The following is a 12,237-nucleotide window of genomic DNA, read 5'->3' as shown; positions in this document are numbered from 1 at the left end:
TCCTACATAGATTATTTTTCTCCAAGTTGATTTCCTGTTCCTTCTGGTCTGTCTTCCACTTTGGAGGCTTTCTTTAGATGGCTGGCCATTCTTTGCTATCCTTATGGTTAATAGTTGGGACTAAGGAGCTGACTCTTGCTCATTGGTGGGGCCATTTATTGGGAAACCCCTCTTGTCACTGTCTGTCTTCATGTCTTTCATCTTTGACTGGTTAGGTTCACAGAAGGAAGGAGAACAAAAGAAGCTACCAGGCTCCATGCGGAAGGGTAGGTGTCTGTCTGCTAGGTATTGGGTGGGGCAGGCACACGTTGGCGCAGCTCTGTATTCAGTATTTAAACTTTGTATACCCACTAAATCCCATTGGTTTAGGTAGGTTACCTGGACTTTATCTGTGTTTGGGTACTTTCATTCCAGAGACCCTCTAATGTATATTCTCAGTAGACAACTGCAGACCCGCCGAGTTAGGGAGAGGTGCTCTCTCAAATGTGAAGTAATGGAGAGAATTTAGGGATCCATTTGCTTCTTAAGTAGCTTTCAGTCAATCCCTCCTTTTTTCTCTTTCAAAAAATTTTTTAAAAGACTTTTTATTTTATTTTTACACAGAGGGGAAGGGAGGAAGAAAGAGGGAGGGAAACATCAATATGTAGTTTCTTCTTGCACATCCCCTACTGGGGACATGGCCTGCAACCCAGGCACATACCCTGACTGGGAATTGAACCAGTGACTCTGGTTCACAGGCCGGCACCCAATCCACTGAGCCACACCAGCCAGGGCTTGCTTTTTTTTTTTAACCTTCTTTCCTTCTTCACACACTAGTTCAGAACTATCTGATGCTGCCAGGTCCATGCCTTTTGAGCATTCCGAGACACACATTGTTTTTTCTCAGCTTTCCTTGCTGCTGGGCTGGGATTTGACTCTCTTTGTTCTGCTACTTTTCTGTTGGCTTTCAAGCTTCCTGATTTATGTTGCTGTGTGTCTTCTTGCCTGTTGTTCCTTTCTTCTTATTTTTAAACAATCCTTTTACAGTCATTAGGTGACATTTCAGGTGTATATGATTCAGATGATAGTATTCATTTTGTGGTCTTAACCCAGAAGCTTTTTCATGTCTGGTATCTTCGCATTCTTTATGTCTTAACTTAAATATAATCTCTTCCGAGAGGCCTTCCCAAACCATCGTATGTAAAGAGGCTATTCCCAATCTCCTTTTTTATTCTTTATTTTAGCTCCCTGCATGGTTCTTAATAAACCTTTAAAACAATTTTTTTGGTCCATTTTGTTCATCTTTGACACTTTACCATAAGCATCACAAGATCAGAGGCTGTCACTGTCTCCTGCACTGTTATATTCCGAGTACTGGGGACATAGTTGACCCTCCATAAATATTTGCTGAATGAGTAAAGGAACAACTTACATGCAGACTGCATGAATTTTTGAAATTGATAACAGTGTCCTCAGTTTTTTCATGTTTAGAAAAAGAAAGACAAGGGAATAAAAGAGCACCTACCTCATAGGCTTGTTGTGAGGCTTTTAAGAGTTACTATGCTAAGTGCTTAGAATAGTGCCTGGTACATAGTCAATACAAAGGAAATGTTATAGTTTTAAAAAGAACCTGTAAAGAGATATAATTTTATATTCCAGCGTTGTTCCGTTTGACCAAGTTAGAGAAAATGTTGTATGATGGACTGAATTATTCTTGAGAATGGCGCAGTATGTTCCAAGTCACAGCGCATTTGAATTTTAACTCCATGTTGATCGTGAACCTCCACTTCGACTTTAGCTTCGTCATGGGATAGAATGGACTTTAACAGGAAAGTAAGAACCCAAGCATTTCCCAGAGTTTGTCCATGTAGCCAGACATTTAAAGGACCATGCTGTTTATAACTTATCTTCTTATTTAGGCAATACTGGGATATCTGCATCTTCTTAGGGAGTATTATTTATTTTCTGTGCAATCATTTTCTTTTGAAATGGAGCCACCTTGATTGGACGGATGGTTGATAATTCCAATATGTCTTTTGTTTTGCAATTAGATATGGAAACTTAAAGAATGATTCAGAGTCATCAACTTCTGTATATCTTTGAAATTATTTAATTTCTACCAAATAGCTCTTTGGTTCCTCAAAAATCTATGATTATAGAGAGCTCAGTACAGTTTAGCAATAAGAGATTAAAACATTCTCTAGTTTTTCCTCTCTTAAATCCATATGTCTGGATTTATAAGTCCTTGAACAAATCAGTAATACTCTTGTTTTCCTAGTCTCCTGTCCAGCCCATTCTTGCAGTTTCAAAACCTTTCTTCTTGTCGCATCGGGAAGAAACTACAAACTTGTGAGTCACTCTTTGGATGGGACAGGAGGTACTCAGAATATGGCCCCTTAGACTCTTCGATTTCAAAATCTTGATCTGAGGAAGCTGTCCAGTATACTTAAAAAAAAAAAGCTTCTATAGTCTAACCAGATTATATGAAAATAAAAGAGAGCTTCATGTTCTATTTCAAATTATTACTAATATCCAAAAAACTCCCATGAAGAAGATTCACTGCTTTATCACTTTCTCCATCACGCCATTAAATGAATCTGACTTTCACAGTTCCCAGTACAAGTTCTCCTGACCAATAATGCAATACAAATAGGAACAGCAATCTTCTCTTTTGACTTAAATAAATTGTTCTACTTTTTCTTTTTTGCAAGTGCTTCACCTCTGGCAAATGAAGAGTTTGCATGTTAAGGCTTTCTCCATTAGGCAAGTGGTTAGGTATCACTAATTCATGCATGAAAGCAATGGATGATTTTAGGTATCCATGTGTTTTTTAATGTGTTAAAAATGTGTGATGGACTACAACTAGTTCAACTGTTTCTCTTTGTAAGTGATATGTCAGAAAATGGCTCTATTATTTACTTCTTATGTGACCTTGGGCAAGTTACTTAACCTCTCTAAGCCTTGGTTTTTCTCATTGGTAACATGGGATTAATACTAGCATCCAACTATTATTTTTATGTTTATTGGAACAACATAAACACTCAGAATTTAGAATTATTACTATTATTGAGACCCAGAGGATAAGGATTATGTCCTTTTGTTGTTGATTTATTCATATCTCAAAATGCCTAGTGCATTAATGAGTGTTCAATCAATTATCTGATAGACAAATAAGATCACTGATATCTTTCCCTTCACCTTTGTTGCTTAACTTTTGCTTTATGTGTAAAATTCCTTAAACTCCTGACATGTTTTTTACAAGGTAACTACTCAAAAATGTAATTGAATAATGCATGTGGAAGTGCTTTGAAAAATGTAAAGGGTAGACAGATGTAATCGATGATGATGGTGGTGGTGATGATGATGATGATGATGATGGCGACGATGGAGTCACTTGCTGAAGAACAGGAAAGTTCTTTGCTGATCTCTCCTGTCTGCTGAAAGTGCCCATTAAAGTTGGCCACCTGGAACTAAAACCAACTAAAGAATATATATGTAAGTATATGAGTATTTGGAAGCATTAACAATGAAATTTGGGACATTCGACTGTTTTTGCTTTTGAGGGGAGATTCGACTGTTTTGGCTCTCTAATCTGTGTATCCTTTTCCCTCACCCTTCATTTGTATCTTTATGAGATTTTGCTTTCAGTTAAAGAGGATGGCTGTCCCCAAAGGAGGATTATTCTTTGATCAGGGATTTGCCAGTATTTGTTTTCCCTCCTTCATCTCCGTTTCTGAGTATCTTTATTATTAGCTATATTTACTTTTTTATTCTTTAAAATAGAACCGGATTTCAGTACCAAATGCATGAGTAGATTGTATGTGTGTGTGTGTAAGGAATTATTATTGATTTGGTTGATGCTAAATCTTTGCGCTGTTTTTCTCACTCCACAGGTTATTCAATTTTAAGGGACAGAGTATTGGACTAGGAAAGGGGAAAGAGAAGGATCTCACATGTAACTGCTAATTATGGTAGCAATTTATTATCTACTATGTGCCAGTCATTGTGCCAAGTAGTTTATACATGTAATATTTAAAAATCCCCATTTTATAGATTAGGAAATTGAGGCTCAAAGAAGTTTTATTATTCAAGTTCTCATAACTAGTAGGTAGAAGAGCCTGAATTCAGATGATACCTGTCTCTTTTTCTGTATGCTTTGAACTCTTGGTTCCCCCATCTTTCCATCTGTAAATTGGAATATAATTGTGTGTGTGTGTGAGAAAAGCTCCAGTTGTTGGAGCTGGGGAGGGAGAGGGCTGAGGAGACTCTTGTAGTAACTGCAGAAAATTACAGATGTATAATGGACTAAATAATGACAGGTTTGGAGAAGCTGGAACATGGGAACAGAAATAAAACTAAAGACACTACAGACCCATATTTTCTTTGTCCTTGTGGGAATGCAAATTATAGCAGGAGGGAATGAGGAAGGGAAGGAGTGCATATGGAATTTGTGAAATGCCCCTCGCAAATGTTGTTTGGCTCCTGATATAAAGGGATTTATTTGTTACTGTTATTGGGTATGATAGCACTATTGCGATTGTTATAAATGTCAGAGATTATACTAAAGCCAGAGATTATACTAAAATATTTATAAGTGAAATGATCTGATTAACAGAATTTGCTTTAAATACTTAAGCCAAAGAATACTGTAGACAGGTGTAGATGGTGACTAGTAAAGTTGAGTGTTGGATACCCAGGCTTCATTTTGCTTTTCTCTCTTGTATGTGTTTAAAATTTCTATAGTGAAAAGTTAACAAATAAAGAACCAAAACAAAACAAAGCTCCTTTTTCCAGAAAAGCTCCATGTGAAAATAAAGGATAAACAGAGAAGCAGCAGCTATACTAATGAGTACTTTTAAATGTATTGGACTAAAAGGATACAAGTAACCTGAATATTAGGCTTAGTTGGCATCAGACAGGGCTCCAAATTCTGGCCTCTTCCTATAACATCCTCCAACCAAAGTTCCCTCAGCTTGAGCTCTTTAACTGTATTAGGAGTTCAAGTTGTGTCCTCAAATGATGTAGTCAGCCTGGGCACCTTCTGTCCTCGGGGGTTCTTTTCTGTGGTTCTCATCCATCAGAGGAAGGGACAGCCTAACTCGTTCTGAATAGGATGGGGCCAATTTTAACTGTACTGTGACCTGTATATTTTCTATTTCTCCTAAAATAAATTATGTTTCCCAGAATGTCCTTCTTAGGGGTGTGCCTTTCTGAAGGGTGCTTTCCTTTCCTTGCTCACCTAGAGGAACATAGCTCTAATCCTCAGATGAGACTGACTCAGAGACTGAGGACTGTTTATAGGCCTCTGCTCTGACTGTTCTCTGAGCTGGTCAGGTGCGACTGATGCGCATCGCATCCTCTGACTGAAGGCCATGCCTGGTTCCTCATGCGGTTAGTCACTCAGAGTGGGGCTCTCTTGGAATAGGTCTTCCTTGCTCTCTCGCCATCCTTGCAGACACAGCCCATCCTCAGCCCTTCAGTTGGCTTACAGCCAGACCAGCTCCACATCCCAAAATGGCAAAGTGGAGGAACTGGGGACTTCGGAAGAAAATGATACATTAGCTCTTGCAATACAAATTGTTCTTCCTATAAGTAGTAGAAAGAGGAGGTACAGGGCACTTGAGTGTCATAGCCGAGATCCAAAACTAGCCCATGATAGGAATATAAATTCTAAACTGCTTTCTTATACCAAGAATCATGTGATATGTGAATTCATTCATTCATCGAACATTTATTTATGATAAGGCACTCATTAAATGCTGGATATACAAAAATAAAAGAGACAGTTTCTGATCTCAAGGATCTGATAGCTCAGTGGAAGAGACAGTGATTGAGTTAATAATTATAACATATAGTGGTAGGAAAGTGCCAAGGAGATGCAGCTAAGGCACCTTGTGGTAGGCAGGGTTAGTTATCTGTAGCAGAAGTGGTCACAGCTGAGCTGCGAAGGATTCTTAAGAGGTGGCCAGCCAAAGAAGTACAGATTGCATTCTCGTACGGAGAACGTTGTGTGCACAAGCATGGGAGGATATGAGCCCCATAAGCTGGGGTTTCTGCAAGTCAGGATGCTTGCAGTGTGGTACGTATGGACAAGACAGAAGAGGAAGCTTGACAGGTGAGCAGGGATCTGTTCATGCTGGACTCGATATGTTGTTGATTATTTGCATTTCAACCAGCAGGACATGAGGAAGATTTGCATTTTAGAAAGATCACTTTGGATGTCATGTTAAAAAAAAGGTCAGAAGGGATCTCAGTCTGGAGATTGTGCAGGCTTGAATTAAGGTGTAGATGAAGGAGAGAGTAGATTTGAGAGATGATTTCTAGATAGAACCAATTGGACGAAGAAGTAGAGCCTGCTGGACGTAAGAGACACTTTGAGAGTCACACAAACATTAAGACAAAGATACAGGGCAATTAAGGAGGATGTTTGATTCCTTACTGATCCTCTAATCAAGAGAAGAAATAAAAAAGGTACCATGCATAATTTTTACTTTAAACATTGTGGTGATTATTTATAGCAATCCAAATTTATGAACTACTCTGTACTTACATCTATCATTTCTCAGTGAAAGGTTAGACTGAAGTGAAGATGAGTGGTTTAAAAAGGGGCAATGGCCGCAAATCCTTAAAGCCATGGACTCTCCGTAGTGGAAGAACACACCTAAAAATAATACGAAATTAGAATATATGCCTTAAATCTACATTAGTAACCAGCATTTGCAAAGGGTGTGGGGAGAAGTAGTATTTTAATTTCTCACTTGGCAAAAATGAGAACAATGCAAACAAACAACCGCCCCTGAAGTGCAGAGATATTAAATGATTTGCTTGAGGTCACACATGGCTGTAGGTGGGAACTCATTCTGCATCTCAGAGTTCTCCGCAGGACGTCGTGATTACTCCAGGACATTCACCCAGCATGTTTAGGACATGGAAAGTAAAATGAGTGGTCTATTTGAAGAAAAAAAAAATGAGTAAATACTAACAATGATGATGAAGAAGCTATACAAACCTTTGGAATACATGTCAAGCAAAATGATTATTTGGAGCTCTATTGGAATGAGATGAGAGGAAAGTAAGTCATGAAAGACTTCTGCATTATTCGTATGTCGAACAAATTTTATTTGGAAATTACTTATTTGTGTAAATTGTATTAGAATTTTAAAGAATTTATTTAGAGGACGTTGATAGGATAGAGGATAACTGACATTTAAATTTTCAATTCATTTCAGCCATTGTGTAAAGGTTGACCATCTGTTATGTACCTAGCCTTGTGACAAGTTCTAAGGGAGTTACAAATATTATATAAGATAGTTCTGTCCTCAGATATTTTAAAGAGTTGTTAGAGATACTAGATTTGCAGACATGAGACTAATTTAGAGCCATACAGAACAGTTTATTATCAGTGATAAGTTTGTATAATGAAGTGATAAAAATTTTGAGGCAGATAATAAGTAGTCAGAAAAGGAAGATAGTGATAATGATTGGAGTCGGTTAGAAGGCTTCATGAATGGCGTGATTCTTAAGATGGGCCTTAAAGAATTAAAGGGAATTGATTTTTCAAGGAAAAAAGTGTGGGACTAGTGAGGTAAACAAATTTCATTTTGTGTTTTCTCAGGAAAGAAACAGATACAGTCTAATATTTCATCTGTTTACTACAGCGTTACTTAATGAAATATTGGAAACAACCTAAATGCCAAATAATAGAATAAGGGAAGTACTAGTATTCTGTATTATATCATACAATTAAATATTATTAAGCTAATCAAAATAATGAAAAAACAACATAGCGTGGTGGAGCAGCGTGTCTTATAGCCAGACCGTCAGTTCTGCCACTTCCTAGCCTGTGTCTTTGGATAAGTCACTTTTTCTGAGTTTTGGTTTACTTACCTTTAAATGGAAATTATAACTATTTTGAAAAATTATTGTGAGGATTAAAAATAATATCTACAGAGAACCTGATAAGTAGTGGACATTCAATAAATATTATTAGTCTTATGCATTAGTAGTATGTAAAGAGATAGTGTCTTTCTGAAGGGAAATGTCTCAATTCTTATCAAAAGCTTTTAAAATTAGTATTTCCTGTTTGACTCAGCAATTCCACAATTAAAATTTTATTCTAAGGAGATAACTAAAGTTGTGTGCACATATTTAACAGGATATTCTTTGCAACATTGACTAGAGTAATGAAAAATAACCCCAGATTTCACAAATGGGTGATCAGTGAAATAAATTATTATTCATGTACATAAAGGAAAATTATAAAGCTATTACAATGATGATGTGCAAATGTATTTCTGATACAAAAAGTGAGGAAAGCAGATTCTAAAACTATATACATTGAAATCCCATTTCTGTAAATGTATATGTATACAGAGAAAGTTTTCTAGAAGGGTAATACACCAAAATGTTAACTATGGTTGTCTCTGAAGAGTGGGCCTTTAGGTTCTTAATTTTTCTGCATTGTGCTTATGTGAATTTTTACTTTTATGGTAATGAGCATAAATAACGAAATATTAAAAACTAGGAAAGAAGAGTTGCTCTTAAAAATATTTAGCGACAAGAAAATGCTTAAGATTGAAAGAAAAATTATTTAAAACTCATGTATTATGTGATCTCACTTTTGTTAAAGTGTTTTTATATATGCCTGAAATGAATGACTGAATTTCAAGGCCTTGTCTCTCCAAATGGAGCGAGGCTTTGACGCCGTGGTGGAGATAAGATGCGCAGTGGTGCCCGTGGGCAGCAACTCGACTCGTGTGGCCTGGAGAGAAACCATCGCTCTCCCACACTCCCCCCTTTATGTCTTCCTCATTTTCATTGCAGCTTTAACAGTTGGCTTTCTTGGCTCTTTCCATGGAGAAACAAATTTTAACCACTGCCAAAACCCACTTTCCCCATCTCTCCTTCTTTTCCTTCATCCTTCCTAGGACCCAGCAAATTCGGCACCTGCTGGTCACTGGGCAGGTGTAATGATGAACAAGAGACATAGTTTCTGAAGGCTACTGTCCATTTGGGAGAGAGAGTCAACAGTCACCCAAAGAAGTATATACTTAAAATTGTGCTAACTACTGGGGAAAAAAAAACCAGAATAGGATATTTTAAAACAGAAAAGTGTGGGTGGAGGTCAGGGCATCGAGTTAGACAGGGGCGTCAGCCAAGACCTCTCTGAGGAGGCAACATTTGAAGTCAGCCTTGAAGTATGAGCAGGAGTTACCCAGACACAATGTGACAGGAAAAGCACTCTTGGAAGAGCGGCAAGTACCTAGAGAGGTTTTCAGGTAAAAAAAAAATGTTTTTGTGTTTAAAAAACTGGGCTGTGTTTAAAAAAGTGTGTCTGGCTCTTGTGGTATGACATGAAGTTGGAAGGTAGGAAGGGACTGTGTTATGGATTTTGGATTTTATTGAGGGCAATGGGCAGCCACTGAAGGATTTGCATGAAACTGTGTGTGTGTGTGCACGCGCGTGCGCGCTCACGCATGATTTTATTTATTTTTAGAGAGAGGCGAAGGGAGGGAGAAAGAGAGGGAGAGAAACATCAATGTGTAAGAGAAATATTAATCGGTTGCCTCTTGTACACGCTCCAACCAGGGACCTGGCTCACAAGCCAGGCGTGTGCCCTGACTGTGAATTGAACTGGTGACCTTTTGCTTTGTGGGACAATGCTTAACCCACTGAGCTATGCCAGTCAGGGCAAAACTGTATATATTTTAAAAAGATCCTTTTAGCGTTTCTGAGGAGAAAGAACTGGAGAGAGGCAAGAGCGAACCAGGCAGATGAGTTCAGAGGCTTTGAGAATCAATCAGGAGATGGTGGTGCCCAGTAATGGCAGTGAAGATAAAGCACAGAAGACAGTTCGGAGGCACATTTTGTTGGTAACACTGACAGGACTTAGTGACAGATTGGATTAAGGGAGTGAGGGAGAAGGAACAGGCGCTGTCAAGGATGATTTTTAGAATACTTGTCAGAGTGATGAATTATATAGATGGTGAAGTAGGTTTTTTAGGGGGTGAGGGAAGAGATAAAATTCAGTGTTGGAACATGTTTACTTTATGAGATCTACACGATTTCCAGTGGAGAAACCGAGTGGATGAGGCGAGGCCTGTTACTCAGGGGCGCTGCACGCCTGGGATGGAGGTACACATGTAAGAGCAGGGGGCCCAGACAGTGCAAACGCCTTGTGGCTGGATGGGACTGACTGTGGAGAGGATGTGGGGACAACTACGGAGTCTAGGGCGGAACCCTGAGGAACTCCAGCATTTAAACGTCAAGTAATGGGGGAGATGGCAAAGCACATCGAGTGGGATAGGGATACTCTAGGGAGGTCGGAGGAAGATGAGGAGAAGGCGGTATCAGGAGAGCCAACAAGAGAGGGTTTCGAGGATGACTGGGAAGTGCCCATTGGGTTCAGCAACCGGGATGTCCAACCTTTTGGCGCCTCTGCGCCACACTGGAAGAAGGAGAGTTGTCTTGGGCCACATGTTAAATACACTGCAACATGTAATCACAAAAAACTCAAACCCATAATGTTTTCAGTAAATGTACGATTTTGTGTTGGGCCGCTTTCACAGCCGTCCTGGGCTGCATCATGGACACTCCTGCTGGAAAAAGCAGATTCCGGGCAGTGGCAGAGGTGGAAGCCAGACCGGACCGAGTGGATGAAAGAATTGGAAGTGACAGAGAGATGGGAGAGTATACTTAACGCTTATAATCTTGCCTCTGAATGGAGAGACCAGTAGCTGCAGGGGCACTTCAGGTTAAATGAGAGGTTTTTCAGTTTCCCTTTCACAGACATTATCTGGATGCTTATGGCAATGCGTGGGAGAGACAGCTGATGGATGGGGGCCCTAGTGGGATGGATGTTCGATAGGAATAGGAAGGAAGGCAATGCAGGAGGCTTTTGATATCTGCTGTGTGTTGAGGGTGTACTAGGTACTATGCTAAGTGATTGGTACAGTAAGTGATTTATTATTCACAATATCCCCATGAAGTTGGTATGATTATCCTCATTTTACAGATGAGGAAACGGGTCAAGGGGAGGTAGAGCCAAAGTCTTAATCCAGAACTGTTTGACTTCAGAGCTCAGACTCTTAGCTCTTACTTACAGTCTTAAAGGATTTCCTCTATGATGGTGTATCTGTTAGTTTTGTTAGAGCTTCCATAACAAAGTACTGCTGACTAGGTGGCATAAACAACAGAAATTAATTTTCTCACTGTCCTGGAGGCCAGAAGTCCAAGATGAAGGTGTTGGCAGGTTTGGCATCTCCTGAGGCCTGTCTCCTTGGCTTGCATATGGCCTTGTCTCTCTTCACATGCATCCCTGGTGTCTCTTCTGTGTCCAAATCTCCTTTTTATATAAGGACACCAGTCAGACTGGATTAGAGCCCCTCTCAGGGCCTCATTTTAACTTATTCACCCTTTTAAAGACCTCATCTCGAATATAGTCACATTTTGAGACTGCAACTTCAATATATGGATTTTGGGAGGGGCATTCAGTGCGTAACAGGTGGCTTCTGTTTTCTTCAAGTGTAAGGAAAAGAGTTTTGAAGAGTGTGGAGAGGGATAAACAGTGATTACCTAAAGGTCAGTTGAGGCTGGAGATAACTTGTTTATATCCATCCAGCCCAATTATTTGAGTTTCTGCAGCAATATTCAGGATTAGGATTGGAGTAAAAATAAGAACTCTGTCCTGTGACGAGGAAGCCGGTGCTCACCTGGGCTTAGTGACCAGCCGAAGGATCCTGTCTTCTGTGCGAAGTTGAAAATAGCTGCTTTATTCACAACCTCAGCATAGTTACACGTTATTATATGTCAGGGATCTTTCTGGTTGTTCTCAAATAGTTGCAAATATGAAAGTTAAATAAAGCCATGATTTTGTTGCATTCATCAGTGCAAAAGTTAGTTTGAACATTTTTCTAACTGGTTCTGTAAATTATCTTTCATGACTCCTCACCACTATCTTTGTTCTTCTTTCCCTTCTTTCCTCTTTTTTTCCATCTTCACACATCAATTATTTATTGATTACCTACTAGATAATCTGGCACTAGGAATAAAAAGAGTCCACAGTTAAGTGTGGAAGACAGATACGTATATATCCAAAAAACCTCCAAGTGATAAGTATTATTATTAGAGTAATAATTCATTTGTTCATTTATCCCGCAAATATATCAAGTACCTACTAAGTGCCAGGCAATGTGTTAGGCATGGAAAGAGATATAAGTAAGATACAGTTTCTGCCTTCAATAAATTTACAACCTGGTA

At 39.1% G+C, this 12,237-nt stretch overlaps 1 protein-coding gene across 1 annotated transcript in view; it reads left to right on the top strand.

The window, feature by feature from the left end:
- UNC79 (unc-79 homolog, NALCN channel complex subunit) overlaps positions 1–12,237 on the top strand; it is a 201,178-nt gene that overhangs the window by 19,441 nt on the left and 169,500 nt on the right. The window lies entirely within an intron of this gene.

Source organism: Pteronotus mesoamericanus, unplaced genomic scaffold, assembly GCF_021234165.1.
Source record: "Pteronotus mesoamericanus isolate MK-2021 breed Mesoamerican mustached bat unplaced genomic scaffold, CSHL_Meso_final contig_182, whole genome shotgun sequence".
Lineage (NCBI taxonomy): Eukaryota > Metazoa > Chordata > Mammalia > Chiroptera > Mormoopidae > Pteronotus > Pteronotus mesoamericanus.
This window is presented reverse-complemented; position numbering and strand designations above follow the sequence as displayed.